Source organism: Salvelinus fontinalis, unplaced genomic scaffold (genome assembly GCF_029448725.1).
Source record: "Salvelinus fontinalis isolate EN_2023a unplaced genomic scaffold, ASM2944872v1 scaffold_0019, whole genome shotgun sequence".
Classification (NCBI taxonomy): Eukaryota; Metazoa; Chordata; class Actinopteri; order Salmoniformes; family Salmonidae; genus Salvelinus; species Salvelinus fontinalis.
Genome location: NW_026600228.1, coordinates 303,079 through 319,064, shown reverse-complemented (window position 1 = coordinate 319,064; position 15,986 = coordinate 303,079). Strand labels below are relative to the sequence as shown.

Sequence of the window (15,986 nt, the reverse complement as noted above, 5' to 3'; positions counted from 1 at the left end):
CTCTCCTTCCCTCCTTTACTCTCTCTTTCCATAAACCTTGGTGAGAGGGGGATTGTAAGAGGAGAAAGGCTCCATGGTAGTTCAGCTGTAGTGAAGCACAAAGGCCAGAGCTGCAGGTGTGACAGGAACAATAGAGGCTTTGGGCTGGGCTGTACAATGGAGCTACTGCCTCTAACACTGTCCAACTCTCTGGGATTAGTAGTAGTGGCCCTTCACTGTCCAACTCTCTGGTGGTTAGGGTTAGTAGTAGTGGCCCTTCACTGTCCAACTCTCTGGTGGTTAGGGTTAGTAGTAGTGGCCCTTCACTGTCCAACTCTCTGGTGGTTAGGGTTAGTAGTAGTGGCTCTTCACTGTCCAACTCTCTGGTGGTTAGGGTTAGTAGTAGTGGCCCTTCATTGTCCAACTCTCTGGTGTTTAGGGTTAGTAGTAGTGGCCCTTCACTGTCCAACTCTCTGGTGGTTAGGGTTAGTAGTAGTGGCCCTTCACTGTCCAACTCTCTGGTGGTTAGGGTTAGTAGTAGTGGCCCTTCACTGTCCAACTCTCTGGTGGGTAGTAGTAGTGGCCCGTCACTGTCCAACTCTCTGGGGGTTAGGGTTAGTAGTAGTGGCCCTTCACTGTCCAACTCTCTGGTGGTTAGTAGTAGTGGCCCTTCACTGTCCAACTCTCTGGTGGTTAGGGTTAGTAGCAGTGGCCCTTCACTGTCCAACTCTCTGGTGGTTAGGGTTAGTAGTAGTGGCCCTTCACTGTCCAACTCTCTGGGATTAGTAGTAGTGGCCCTTCACTGTCCAACTCTCTGGGATTAGTAGTAGTGGCCCTTCACTGTCCAACTCTCTGGTGGTTAGGGTTAGCAGTAGTGGCCCTTCACTGTCCAACTCTCTGGTGGTTAGGGTTAGTAGTAGTGGCCCTTCACTGTCCAACTCTCTGGTGGTTAGGGTTAGTAGTAGTGGCCCTTCACTGTCCAACTCTCTGGGGGTTAGGGTTAGTAGTAGTGGCCCTTCACTGTCCAACTCTCTGGTGGTTAGGGTTAGTAGTAGTGGCCCTTCACTGTCCAACTCTCTGGGGTTTAGGGTTAGTTGTAGTGGCCCTTCACTGTCCAACTCTCTGGGGGTTAGGGTTGGTAGTAGTGGCTCTTCACTGTCCAACTCTCTGGTGGTTAGTAGTAGTGGCCCTTCACTGTCCAACTCTCTGGTGGTTAGGGTTAGTAGTAGTGGCCCTTCACTGTCCCGGTAGTAGTGGAGTTAACAAACATGATTAAATGAGTTAAAGTTGGTTAATTTCATATTCAGCACATTATTACTTTGTAGGGAAACACCAGTGGGTATGAGTCTGGCAACACCAGAGTGGGTTTGGCACTGGCAACACCAGAGTGGGTTTGGTACTAGCAACACCAGAGTGGGTTTGGTACTGGCATCACCAGAGTGGGTTTGGTACTGGCAACACCAGAGTGGGTTTGGTACTGGCAACACCAGAGTGGGTTTGGTACTGGCATCACCAGAGTGGGTTTGGTACTGGCAACACCAGAGTGGGTTTGGTACTGGCAACACCAGAGTGGGTTTGGTACTGGCATCACAAGAGTGGGTTTGGTACTGGCAACACCAGAGTGGGTTTGGTACTGGCAACACCAGAGTGGGTTTGGTACTGGCAACACCAGAGTGGGTTTGGTACTGGCATCACCAGAGTGGGTTTGGTACTGGCATCACCAGAGTGGGTTTGGTACTGGCATCACCAGAGTGGGTTTGGTACTGGCAACACCAGAGTGGGTTTGGTACTGGCAACACCAGCATGGGTTTGGTACTGGCAACACCAGAGTGGGTTTGGTACTGGCAACACCAGAGTGGGTTTGGTACTGGCATCACCAGCATGGGTTTGGTACTGGCATCACCAGAGTGGGTTTGGTACTGGCAACACCAGAGTGGGTTTGGTACTGGCAACACCAGAGTGGGTTTGGTACTGGCAACACCAGAGTGGGTTTGGTACTGGCATCACCAGAGTGGGTTTGGTACTGGCATCACCAGAGTGGGTTTGGTACTGGCATCACCAGAGTGGGTTTGGTACTGGCAACACCAGAGTGGGTTTGGTACTGGCAACACCAGCGTGGGTTTGGTACTGGCAACACCAGAGTGGGTTTGGTACTGGCAACACCAGAGTGGGTTTGGTACTGGCATCACCAGCATGGGTTTGGTACTGGCATCACCAGAGTGGGTTTGGTACTGGCAACACCAGAGTGGGTTTGGTACTGGCAACACCAGAGTGGGTTTGGTACTGGCAACACCAGAGTGGGTTTGGTACTGGCAACACCAGAGTGGGTTTGGTACTGGCAACACCAGAGTGGGTTTGGTACTGGAAACACCAGAGTGGGTTTGGTACTGGCAACACCAGAGTGGGTTTGGTACTGGCATCACCAGAGTGGGTTTGGTACTGGCAACACCAGAGTGGGTTTGGTACTGGCAACACCAGAGTGGGTTTGGTACTGGCAACACCAGAGTGGGTTTGGTACTGGCAACACCAGAGTGGGTTTGGTACTGGCATCACCAGAGTGGGTTTGGTACTGGCATCACCAGAGTGGGTTTGGTACTGGCAACACCAGAGTGGGTTTGGTACTGGCAACACCAGAGTGGGTTTGGTACTGGCATCACCAGAGTGGGTTTGGTACTGGCAACACCAGAGTGGGTTAGATTCCAGGGTGGGTTAGATTCCAGCGTGGGACATAAACTGAAAAGATGTGTTTACTGTAAATCACTTAATATAAGTCAACTGTTCAAGTTGCTGCTATATGCTAATTCAGCACCTACATATTCCTGAATATATTGATATATTGATGGGTTTGAGCCTGGATACCCTGTAGACCTGCTACTACTGACCAGGGTGAATGGGGGATCATTTTACTGGATTACATTTACCCTTAAAACAATGGTTTAGAATTATATTCAACTTTCCATATCATTTCAGTCACAAAAAAATCTAGGAATTGTGATGTTATGTATGTCACATAATAATCAGAATGGCATCAACTATTTGCTCATTTTACCTAAATCATTTGTCTAACTAAACGAGGCATGACCCTCCTAAACACAACATACAGAGTGTGAATATTGACTTGAATAACTTCTCTTCCCGACACAGTCCTTCCACGGCTGTCATTCAATTAGCTGACTCTATTGCGCCGATTCATTCATTCTCCCACGTTAACCCCTACACTACCGCACCCCAACTCCCCCTAACCTTAACCCATTCATCCTATCACTGGATTACAACACAGATGTTCAGGGATCCAGAGCAGCGGGACAATCTGGCTATTTACCCTAGCGGACAGGGCAGGCCAGGGAGAGTGCGTGGGGGGGAGTGCCGGTGGACCCAAGCCACATCCCGGCTCCACAACACCTATTGTCCCGGCTGGGGGAACGCATTCAACATTGATCTGTGCTAACCTTTATGCTCCACATGAAATGCGAAAGACAACAAAGACGTGAGGGAGAGCAGAGGAGTGACACACCAGTAATGGGGAGAGGAGAGAATTGATTGTTCCACTAATGCAGGGATGGGCTCCGAGGCGGGCACATTCGCTAAAAGCTCCCTGCCACGGCGGACGGAACGAAGGCTGATTAGTTCTCAGGAAACACTGATTTATTTAGGCTAATCAACCATCCCTATTTACTAACATGTTTAGACGTGTATCTTACTAAGATACAATCTAACAACAAATGAAATTAACCATTGGATAACACGTATAGGTAGTCGCCTACCTATCCAACCTAACGCCAATAACGAATAAAATATCTCGTTTCACAATCACAATGAAGGTGCAATTTCGCTGGTCATATTCTGTTGATCAGTACCAAAGTCCACTGTGTGAGTATGTGAAAGTTTACATCTTATTCTCATTGCTTACATGCCTATACACCGTAACGACCCCCCAACACAATGTGAGAAACGCTGTTCTCCCGTGCGCGTTAAACCAACAATCAGGGCTCATCCATCATATCTTATCTGCGCCACAGTAATAGAACAATAGTGAACTATTTTCTTCTCTGTAAATATAATGATGTTTATTTGCTCATCTATCCATGAGAGGACAACAAACTAATTACGCTCTTACTTTATTCACTCCAACAATAAAGTGCTGTTATCTGAAATCTATTGTGAATTCTGTACCAATCTATTATATAGGACAAAAACTAGAGCCAAACAAATGTAGACTAGATAATTAACAGGAAGTCCAATGCCCAATCAGAAGAAAATATATTTTAACAAACCCATTTGACGCACTTTTCAAACGGTTTATTATGAACACTAATAACCTACCTTATGGTTCCAAAATGATTCATGAAAGCGTATTGCAGATCTCCTTCCAATCCCAATGAAGGCTATATTCCCTATAACGTTCATCCATTATAATAATTCCATTTGGTGGAGTTATAAACGTATATAATTCCTTATTCCCAGGGCCATATGGTCTCCACACTTCTCTTTTCCAGTCGCGGACCGCGGACATTAATTCAGAGTCGCGGACTCCTCTCTCTCTGCGTCCTTGGGCCCGGCTCAATGCTCAATGATCTTCAAAGCTCAACCGTGATCAAATAGCACTACAGTCCCCTCGTACCTTCACTCCCCACCCCCCCTTTACTATTAACTTTAAAACCAGAGGGAAAACGTAAATAAGAGAGGTGCGCATTCCGTTCAGCACTGAGCGCGCACATAGAACAAATCAGGCAAAAGAGATACAAGCAGAACGATAATGTTTCATAAACTATGATTATATAGGCTGCAGCCCATACGAAGAAAGCCCATGTATAAATAGCCCGGTCGACAACTATTTCTGTAGTATTCACCACTTGTGCAGGGCAGCCCTACAAGCCGACTCAGTTTGCAACAAATACAACCTTTCCCCTTCAGTTTGCAAGGGCACTTTCGCTGCTCGTTGCTGATTTAAAGAATAAACTCACCTCATCGGGTATATATTTTTTTAATCCTTTTACGTTTCTATACAATCACAAAATCACGAATAGTCCAACTGGTCGCTGTTAGCTTGCAGTGGGCAGCCAGAAAAACAATCTAATGCACGGCAAATGGTGTAACTCGATCCATACTGAGTCAATCCATCACACAGCGCTCTGCCTGTCTTCCAATAGGCCGCGCTCTCGCTTCAGTCCCTCCCACATCTCTCTCCCTCTCCGCGTCTCTCTCTCCAGGGCTGTGGGTTTTGGCGACTCTCCCTCCCCGACCGCTTTCTTTCCTACGAGAGAGAAAGAGAAAAGAAAGAGAAGAGAAAGGCCCCCACCTTCCCACATGACCCTGCCTTGCCCCCCTCTCCTTTCTCCCATCCCCCACAGCCAGCAAGTGAAGCCCGTTGGTAAATCTTTTCAGCAGAATTGTTTTTGGAGGCGGAAAGGGGGACTTGCTGAGAAAGGAACTATCTTTAAACCATTTAACTCCAGTCTGCTATACTGGATTTACAGATAGCCTAATGCTATGACTTTTCTACACCAACTTGCAGTTGTTGAGTGCAATAGACCAAATGCATTTTTAATTATATGAAACTTAGACATAGTTTTTCATGCACTTTACCCATGTGTACCCTTTCTGACGTTCCACAAATGGATCCCACAGTTAATCTGTGCATCACGCAACGATGCTGATGGATTTAAACGTTTTTCTTTAACACACCAGTAAGTAATGCCCTGATCTAACAACAATGCACACACACACAAATGCAGAACCCAGCGCTGCACTGAACTGAACAATTGGTATGGTCTATGGTAATAAATTCTTACAATTTGTTCCATTAACCCAGTTTGTCAGTGAGAATCACATCAGAGGGATAACGAAGGCTAGCTAGGCGGAGAAGAGGGTCGAGGAGTGGAGAGGAGGGTTGTGGATGGGGAGAGGAGGGGAGAGATACAGACAGAGAGATGCACTGGAAGTAGACACAAATACAGTTACAGTCTATCAGAACTGAAGGAAATCCCCCACAAGCCCTTACATTACTCAGACCCCAGGACTCACTGACTCAATGTCTATGACATGGCTCACATACTCCTATACCATGCTTCAGTCACTCCTATAAGATGCTTCAGTCACTCCTTTAACATGTTTCAGTCACTCATATAACATGCCTCACACACTCCTATTAGATGCTTGAGTCACTCCTATAGCATGCTTCAGTCACTCCTATAACATACCTCACACACTCCTATAACATCTTTCAGTCACTCATATAACATGCCTCACACACTCCTATTAGATGCTTCAGTCACTCCTATAACATGTTTCAGTCACTCATATAATATTCCTCACACTCTCCTATAAGATGTTTCAGTCACTCCTATAACATGCTTCAGTCACTCCTATAACATGCCTCATACACTCCTATAACATGCTTCAGTCACTCCTATAACATGCCCCACACACTCTTATAACATGCTTCAGTCACTCCTATAACATGCTTCAGTCACTCATAAAACATGCTTCAGTCACTCCTATAACGTGCTTCAGTCACTCATCAAATCTGCAAGACTGTTCAAGCAGCGGATGATTCTCAATGCACATTTGGAGAATCAGAATGTGTGTCTGTTTGAGTGTGTGGGTCTCTCTCTCTCTCTATGTGTGTGTACAGTATGTGGTGTGTGTGTGAGAGAGAGAGGGAGAGAGAGAGTGGGAGAGGGAGCGAGACAGAAAAAGAGATATAGGGAGCTGGGAGGGGAGTGAACGTCCTTATTGACCGTGTCAAGTCATTCTAGGGCCACTTACCCAAACAGTGGCCGTCCATTTGCAACACGTTAGTAGATGGTACGGCAGCAGGTAGCCTAGTGGTTAGAGGGTTGAGCCAGAAACCGGAAGGCTGCTAGATTGTATCCCTGAGCTGACAAGGTAAAAATCTGTCTGCTGCCCCTGAACAAGGCAGTTCCTAGGCCGTCATTGTAAATAACAATTTGTTCTTTAACGGACTTGCCTAGTTAAATAAAGGTTAAATAACATTTAAAAAATAAATGTATGTAAACCCCCCTCACACATACTCTGCCCCCCCACAAACACGGACCTCCCCCTCACACACACTCTGCCCCCCCACATCCCCCCACCTACCTACTCACACACACTCTGCCACCCCACACACACACTCTGTCCCCCACACACACATTATTCTCCCCACCCCCCCTCACACACACACACTCTGCCCCCCACCTCCCCCTCACACACACTCTGCCCCCCCACCTCCCCCCTCCTACCCACTCACACACACTCTGCCACCCCCCACACACACTCTGTCCCCCCCACACACATTATTCTCCCCCCCCTCACACACACACACACTCTGCCCCCCACCTACCCCTCACACACACTCTGCCCCCCCCCACACACACACTCTGCCCCCCCACCTACGCCCTCACACACACTCTGACCCCTACCTCCCCCCTCACACACACACACACTCTGACACACCACCCCCCCTCCTCGCACACACACTATGCCCCCCACTTCCCCCCTCACACACACTCTGCCCCCCTACCTTCCCACACACATACTCTGCCGAACGACCTCCCTACCACTCACACACTCTGGCCCCCCCATTAGTAACTGTGGAGGTGGTATTTCCATGTGAATGGTTTGACAGGAAGAGCTAGTTTACACTGTTGATGTGACTGATCCCATGCTGGCTCTCTGGCCACTGATTCACTCTCTCCACTGATTCACTCACTCCACTGTTTCACTCTCTCCACTGTTTCACTTTCTCCACTGATTCACTCTCTCCACTGATTCACTCTCTCCACTGATTTACTCTCTCCACTGTTTCACTCTCTCCACTGATTCACTTTCTCCACTGTTTCACTTTCTCCACTGATTCACTCTCACCACTGTTTCACTTTCTCCACTGATTCACTCTCTCCACTGATTCACTCTCTCCACTGATTCACTCTCTCCACTGATTCACTCTCTCCACTGATTCACTCTCTCCACTGTTTCACTCTCTCCACTGATTCACTCTCTCCACTGATTCACTCTCTCCACTGTTTCACTCTCTCCACTGATTCACTCTCTCCACTGATTCACTCTCTCCAATGATTCACTCTCTCCACTGTTTCACTCTCTCCACTGATTCACTCTCTCCACTGTTTCACTCTCTCTACTGATTCACTCTCTCCACTGTTTCACTCTCTCCACTGTTTCACTCTCTCTACTGATTCACTCTCTCCACTGATTCACTCTCTCCACTGATTCACTCTCTCCACTGTTTCACTCTCTCCACTGTTTCACTCTCTCCACTGATTCACTCTCTCCACTGATTCACTCTCTTCACTGTTTCACTCTCTCCACTGATTCACTCTCTCCACTGTTTCACTCTCTCCACTGATTCACTCTCTCCACTGATTCACTCTCTCCACTGTTTCACTCTCTCCACTGATTCACTCTCTCCACTGATTCACTCTCTCCACTGATTCACTCTCTCCACTGATTCACTCTCTCCACTGATTAACTCTCTCCACTGTTTCACTCTCTCCACTGTTTCACTCTCTCCACTGATTCACTCTCTCCACTGATTCACTCTATCCACTGATCCACTCTCTCCACTGTTTCACTCTCTCCACTGATTCACTCTCTCCACTGATTCACTCTCTCCACTGTTTCACTCTCTCCACTGATTCACTCTCTCCACTGTTTCACTCTCTCCACTGATTCACTCTCTCCACTGATTCACTCTCTCCACTGATTCACTCTCTCCACTGATTCACTCTCTCCACTGATTCACTCTCTCCACTGTTTCACTCTCTCCACTGATTCACTCTCTCCACTGATTCACTCTCTCCACTGTTTCACTCTCTCCACTGATTCACTCTCTCCACTGTTACATATCAAGACTGTTTCAAAGACAGCTTTTTTCCATCTACGTAACATTTCAAAAATCTGACATTTTCTGTCCAAATATTATGCAGAAAAATGTATCCATGCTTTTGTTACTTCTAGGTTAGACTACTGCAATGCTCTACTTTCCGTCTACCCGGTGTCACGCCCTCTATTTGGTTAGGTCAGGGTGTGATGTGGGGTGGACATTCTATGTTGTGTATTTCTTTGTGTTTGGCCCAAGTGTGGTTCCCAATCAGAGGCAGCTGTCTATCATTGTCTCTGATTGGGAATCATACTTAGGCAGCCTGTTTTCCCACCTATGTTGTGGGATCTTGTTTTTGTACAGCTCTTGTAGCCTACGGAACGGTACGTTCATTTTGGTTTGTTATTTTGTTGCTGGTTCTCATTAAATAAACATGATGACCACAAATTACGCTGCGCCTTGGTCTCCTTCAAACAACCCACGTGTAACGGTTGTCGTCGGTGGAAGAAGGAGAGGACCAAAGCGCAGCGTGGTTAGTGTTCATCTTAATTTAATAATAAACCAAAAACTGAACACTTCAAAATACAAAACAACAAAATTGAAAACCGAAACAGTTCTATCTGGTGCAGACACACAAAGACTGTAAACAACCACCCACCAAACCCAACACAAAACAGGCTACCTAAATATGGTTCCCAATCAGAGACAATGACTAACACCTGCCTCTGATTGAGAACCATATCAGGCCAAACACAGAAATAGAAAAACATAGATAAACAAACATAGACTGCCCACCCCAACTCATGCCCTGACCATACTAAATAAAGACAAAAACAAAGGAAATATAGCTCAGAACGTGACAGCACGTTGCATCCGGATAAAGCACTAAATAAACTTCAGTTAGTGCTAAATACGGCTGCTAGAATCCTGACTAGAACCCCAAAATTTGATCATATTACTCCAGTGCTAGCCTCCCTACACTGGCTTCCTGTTAAGGCAAGGGTTGATTTCAAGGTTTTACTGCTAACCTACAAAGCATTACATGGGCTTGCTCCTACCTATCTTTCCGATTTGGTCCTGCCGTACATACCTACACGTACGCTACGGTCACAAGACGCAGGCCTCCTAATTGTCCCTAGAATTTTAAGCAAACAGCTGGAGGCAGGGCTTTCTCCTATAGAGCTTCATTTTTTTGGAATGGTCTGCCTACCTATGTGAGAGACGCAGACTCGGTCTCAACCTTTAAGTCTTTATTGAAGACTCATCTCTTCAGTAGGTCCTATGATTGAGTGTAGTCTGGCCCAGGAGAGTGAAGGTGAACGGAAAGGCACTGGAGCAACGAACCGCCCTTGCTGTCTCTGCCTGGCGTGTTCCCCTCTCTCAACTGGGATTCTCTGCCTCTAACCCTATTACAGGGGCTGAGTCACTGGCTTACTGGTGCTCTTCCATGCCGTCCCTAGGAGGGGTGCATCACTTGAGTGGGTTGAGTCACTGACGTGGTCTTCCTGTCTGGGTTGGCGCCCCCTTTGGGTTGTGCCGTGGTGGAGATCTTTGTGGGCTATACTCGGCCTTGTCTCAGGATGGTACGTTGGTGATTGAAGGTATCCCTCTAGTGGTGTGGGGGCTGTGCTTTGGCAAAGTGGGTGGGATTATATCCTGCCTGTTTGGCCCTGTTCGGGGGTATCATCGGATGGGGCCACAGTGTCTGCTGACCCCTCCTGTCTCAGCCTCCAGTATTTATGCTGCAGTAGTTTATGTGTCGGGGGGCTAGGGTCAGTCTGTTATATCTGGAGTACTTCTCCTTTCTTATCCGGTGTCCTGTGTGAATTTAAGTATGCTCTCTCTAATTCTTTCTTTCTTTCTTTCTTTCTTTCTTTCTTTCTTTCTTTCTTTCTTTCTTTCTTTCTCTCTTGGAGGACCTGAACCCTAGGACCATGCCTCAGGACTACCTGGCATGATGACTCCTTGCTGTCCCCAGTCCACCTGGCCGTGCTGCTGCTCCAGTTTCAACTGTTCTGCCTGCAGCTATGGAACCCTGACCTGTTCACTGGACATGCTACCTGTCCCAGACCTGCTGTTTTCAACTCTCTAGAGACAGCAGGAGCGGTAGAGATACTCTCAATGATCGGCTATGAAAAGCCAACTGACATTTACTCCTGAGGTGCTGACTTGTTGCACCCTCGACAACTACTGTGATTATTATTATTTGACCATGCTGGTCATTTATGAACATTTGAACATCTTGGCCATGTTCTGTTATAATCTCCACTCGGCACAGCCAGAAGAGGACTGGCCACCCCTCATAGCCTGGTTCCTCTCTATGTTTTTTGCTAGGTTTTGGCCTTTCTAGGGAGTTTTTCCTAGCCACCGTGCTTCTACACCTGCATTGTTTGCAGGTGTAGAAGCACCCTGTCTGTCTCCAGTGGTGCAAAGTACTTAAGTAAAAATACTTTAAAGTACTACTCAAGTAGTTTTTTTGAGTATCTGTACTTTACTTTACTATGTATATATTTGACAACTTTTACTTCACTACATTCCTAAAGAAAAGTATATATTTTTTAATCCATACATTTTCCCTGACACCCAAAAGTACTCGTTACATTTTGAATGCTTAGCAGGACAGAAAATGGTTCAATTCAAACATTTATCAAGAGAACATCCCTGGTCATCCCTACAGCCTCTGATCTGGGGGACTCATTCAACACAAATGCTTTGTTTGTAAATGATGTCTGAGTGTTGATGTGTGCGCCTGGCTATATGTAAATAAAAAAACAAGATAAATGTGCCATCTGGTTTGCTTAATAAAAGGCCATTTTAATTATTCATACTTTTACTTTTAATACTTAAGTATATTTGACCAATTGTATTTAAGTGTATTTAAAACTTAAGTGTATTTAAAACCAAATACTTTTAGACTTTTACTCAAGTAGTATTATACTGGGGGACTTTCACTTTCATTTTCCATTAAGGTATCTTTACTTTTACTCAAGTATGACAATTGGGTACTTTTTCCACCATTGTCTGTATCTCTACCAGTAACCTGTCTGTATCTCTACCAGTACCCTGTCTGACTCTCTACCAGTACCCTGTCTGACTCTACCAGTACCCTGTCTGAATCTCTACCAGTACCCTGTCTGTCTCTACCAGTACCCATTCTCTCTCTCTACCAGTACCCTGTCTGTCTCTACCAGTACCCATTCTCTATCTCTACCAGTACCCTGTCTGTATCTCACCAGTACCCTGTCTGTATCTCTACCAGTACCCTGTCTGTATCTCTACCAGTACCCTGTCTGTGTCTCTACCAGTACCCATTCTCTATCTCTACCAGTAACCTGTCTGTATCTCTACCAGTACCCTGTCTGTGTCTCTACCAGTCCCCTGTCTGAATCTCTTCCAGTACCCTTTCTGTATGTCTACCAGTACTTTGTCTGTATCTCTACCAGTACCCTGTCTGACTCTACTAGTACCCTGTCTGTATGTCTACCAGTACTTTGTCTGTATCTCTACCAGTACCCTGTCTGACTCTACTAGTACCCTTTCTGTATCTCTACCAGTATCCTTTCTGTATCTCTACCAGTACCCTGTCTGACTCTACTAGTACCCTGTCTGACTCTACCAGTACCCTTTCTCTATCTCTACCAGTACCCTGTCTGTATCTCTACCAGTACCCTGTCTGTCTCTACCAGTACCCTGTCTGTATCTCTACCAGTACCCTGTCTGACTCTACTAGTACCCTTTCTGTATCTCTACCAGTATCCTTTCTGTATCTCTACCAGTACCCTGTCTGACTCTACTAGTACCCTGTCTGTATCTCTACCAGTAACCTGTCTATCTCTACTAGTACCCTGTCTGTCTCTACCAGTACCCTTTCTCTATCTCTTCCAGTACCCTTTCTGTATGTCTACCAGTACTTTGTCTGTATCTCTACCAGTACCCTGTCTGACTCTACCAGTACCCTGTCTGTCTCTACCAGTACCCTTTCTCTATCTCTACCAGTACCCTGTCTGTATCTCTACCAGTATCCTTTCTGTATCTCTACCAGTACCCTGTCTGACTCTGCCAGTACCCTGTCTGTATCTCTACCAGTAACCTGTCTATCTCTACTAGTACCCTGTCTGTCTCTACCAGTAACCTGTCTATCTCTACTAGTACCCTGTCTGTCTCTACTAGTACCCTGTCTGTCTCTACCAGTACCCTGTCTGTATCTCTACCAGTACCCTGTCTGTCTCTACCAGTACCCTGTCTGTATCTCTACCAGTACCCTGTCTGTATCTCTACCAGTACCCTGTCTGTATCTCTACCAGTACCCTGTCTGACTCTACTAGTACCCTTTCTGTATCTCTACCAGTATCCTTTCTGTATCTCTACCAGTACCCTGTCTGACTCTACTAGTACCCTGTCTGTATCTCTACCAGTAACCTGTCTATCTCTACTAGTACCCTGTCTGTCTCTACCAGTACCCTTTCTCTATCTCTTCCAGTACCCTTTCTGTATGTCTACCAGTACTTTGTCTGTATCTCTACCAGTACCCTGTCTGACTCTACCAGTACCCTGTCTGTCTCTACCAGTACCCTTTCTCTATCTCTACCAGTACCCTGTCTGTATCTCTACCAGTATCCTTTCTGTATCTCTACCAGTACCCTGTCTGACTCTGCCAGTACCCTGTCTGTATCTCTACCAGTACCCTGTCTGTATCTCTACCAGTACCCTGTCTGTATCTCTACCAGTACCCTGTCTGTGTCTCTACCAGTATCCTTTCTGTATCTCTACCAGTACCCTGTCTGACTCTACCAGTACCCATTCTCTATCTCTACTAGTACCCTGTCTGTCTCTACCAGTACCCTGTCTGTATCTCACCAGTACCCTGTCTGTATCTCTACCAGTACCCTGTCTGTATCTCTACCAGTACCCTGTCTGTGTCTCTACCAGTACCCATTCTCTATCTCTACCAGTACCCTGTCTGTATCTCTTCCAGTACCCTGTGTGCATCTCTACCAGTACCCTGTCTGTATCTCTACCAGTACCCTGTCTGTATCTCTACCAGTACCCTGTCTGTATCTCTACCAATACCCTTTCTCTATCTCTACCAGTACCCTGTCTGTATCTCTACCAGTAACCTGTCTGTATCTCTACCAGTACCCTGTCTGTGTCTCTACCAGTCCCCTGTCTGAATCTCTTCCAGTACCCTTTCTGTATGTCTACCAGTACTTTGTCTGTATCTCTATCAGTACCCTGTCTGTCTCTACCAGTACCCTTTCTCTATCTCTACCAGTACCCTGTCTGTATCTCTACCAGTACCCTGTCTGTCTCTACCAGTACCCTGTCTGTATCTCTACTAGTACCCTGTCTGTATCTCTACCAGTACCCTGTCTGTATCTCTACCAGTACCCTGTCTGACTCTACTAGTACCCTTTCTGTATCTCTACCAGTATCCTTTCTGTATCTCTACCAGTACCCTGTCTGACTCTACTAGTACCCTGTCTGTATCTCTACCAGTAACCTGTCTATATCTACTAGTACCCTGTCTGTCTCTACCAGTACCCTTTCTCTATCTCTTCCAGTACCCTTTCTGTATGTCTACCAGTACTTTGTCTGTATCTCTACCAGTACCCTGTCTGACTCTACCAGTACCCTGTCTGTCTCTACCAGTACCCTTCCTCTATCTCTACCAGTACCCTGTCTGTATCTCTACCAGTACCCTGTCTGTATCTCTACCAGTATCCTTTCTGTATCTCTACCAGTACCCTGTCTGACTCTACTTGTACCCTGTCTGTATCTCTACCAGTAACCTGTCTATCTTTACTAGTACCCTGTCTGTCTCTACCAGTACCCTTTCTCTATCTCTTCCAGTACCCTGTCTGTATCTCTACCAGTACCCTATCTGTATCTCTACCAGTATCCTTTCTGTATCTCTACTAGTACCCTGTCTGTCTCTACCAGTACCCTTTCTCTATCTCTTCCAGTACCCTGTCTGTATCTCTACCAGTACCCTGTCTGTATCTCTACCAGTATCCTTTCTGTATCTCTACCAGTACCCTGTCTGACTCTACTAGTACCCTGTCTGTATCTCTACCAGTAACCTGTCTATATCTACTAGTACCCTGTCTGTCTCTACCAGTACCCTTTCTCTATCTCTTCCAGTACCCTTTCTGTATGTCTACCAGTACTTTGTCTGTATCTCTACCAGTACCCTGTCTGACTCTACCAGTACCCTGTCTGTCTCTACCAGTACCCTTCCTCTATCTCTACCAGTACCCTGTCTGTATCTCTACCAGTACCCTGTCTGTATCTCTACCAGTATCCTTTCTGTATCTCTACCAGTACCCTGTCTGACTCTACTAGTACCCTGTCTGTATCTCTACCAGTAACCTGTCTATCTTTACTAGTACCCTGTCTGTCTCTACCAGTACCCTTTCTCTATCTCTTCCAGTACCCTGTCTGTATCTCTACCAGTACCCTGTCTGTATCTCTACCAGTATCCTTTCTGTATCTCTACTAGTACCCTGTCTGTCTCTACCAGTACCCTTTCTCTATCTCTTCCAGTACCCTGTCTGTATCTCTACCAGTACCCTGTCTGTATCTCTACCAGTATCCTTTCTGTATCTCTACCAGTACCCTGTCTGACTCTACTAGTACCCTGTCTGTATCTCTACCAGTAACCTGTCTATTTCTACTAGTACCCTGTCTGTCTCTACCAGTACCCTTTCTCTATCTCTACCAGTACCCTGTCTGTATCTCTACCAGTACCCTGTCTGTCTCTACCAGTACCCTGTCTGTATCTCTACTAGTACCCTGTCTGTATCTCTACCAGTACCCTGTCTGTATCTCTACCAGTATCCTTTCTGTATCTCTACCAGTACCCTGTCTGACTCTGCCAGTACCCTGTCTGTATCTCTACCAGTACCCTGTCTATGTCTACCAGTATCCTTTCTGTATCTCTACCAGTACCCTGTCTGACTCTACCAGTACCCTGTCTGTATCTCTACCAGTACCCTGTCTGTATCTCTACCAGTACCCTGTCTGTATCACTACCAGTACCCTGTCTGTATCTCCCAGTCAGTTTCCTGTCTGTCTCTACCAGTCAGTTTCCTGTCTGTCTCTACCAGTCAGTTTCCTGTCTGTCTCCACCAGTCAGTTTCTGTCTGTTTCTACCAGTCAGTTTCCT

At 46.4% G+C, this 15,986-nt stretch overlaps 1 protein-coding gene across 5 annotated transcripts in view; it reads right to left on the bottom strand.

Annotated features, from left to right (window-relative positions):
* Positions 1–5,086, bottom strand: part of LOC129842162 (semaphorin-6D-like) — a 45,979-nt gene extending 40,893 nt beyond the window's left edge. The window contains exon 1 of one of the 5 annotated variants that reach the window (XM_055910582.1): positions 4,944–5,086. The gene's annotated coding sequence lies outside the window, so the exon portion shown is untranslated. Of the gene's footprint in view, positions 1–4,302; positions 4,558–4,943 lie in introns of those variants that run through there. The other 4 variants (XM_055910584.1, XM_055910585.1, XM_055910586.1 and 1 more) reach the window with 4 other exon arrangements.
* Between the last annotated feature and the right edge of the window lie 10,900 nt (positions 5,087–15,986).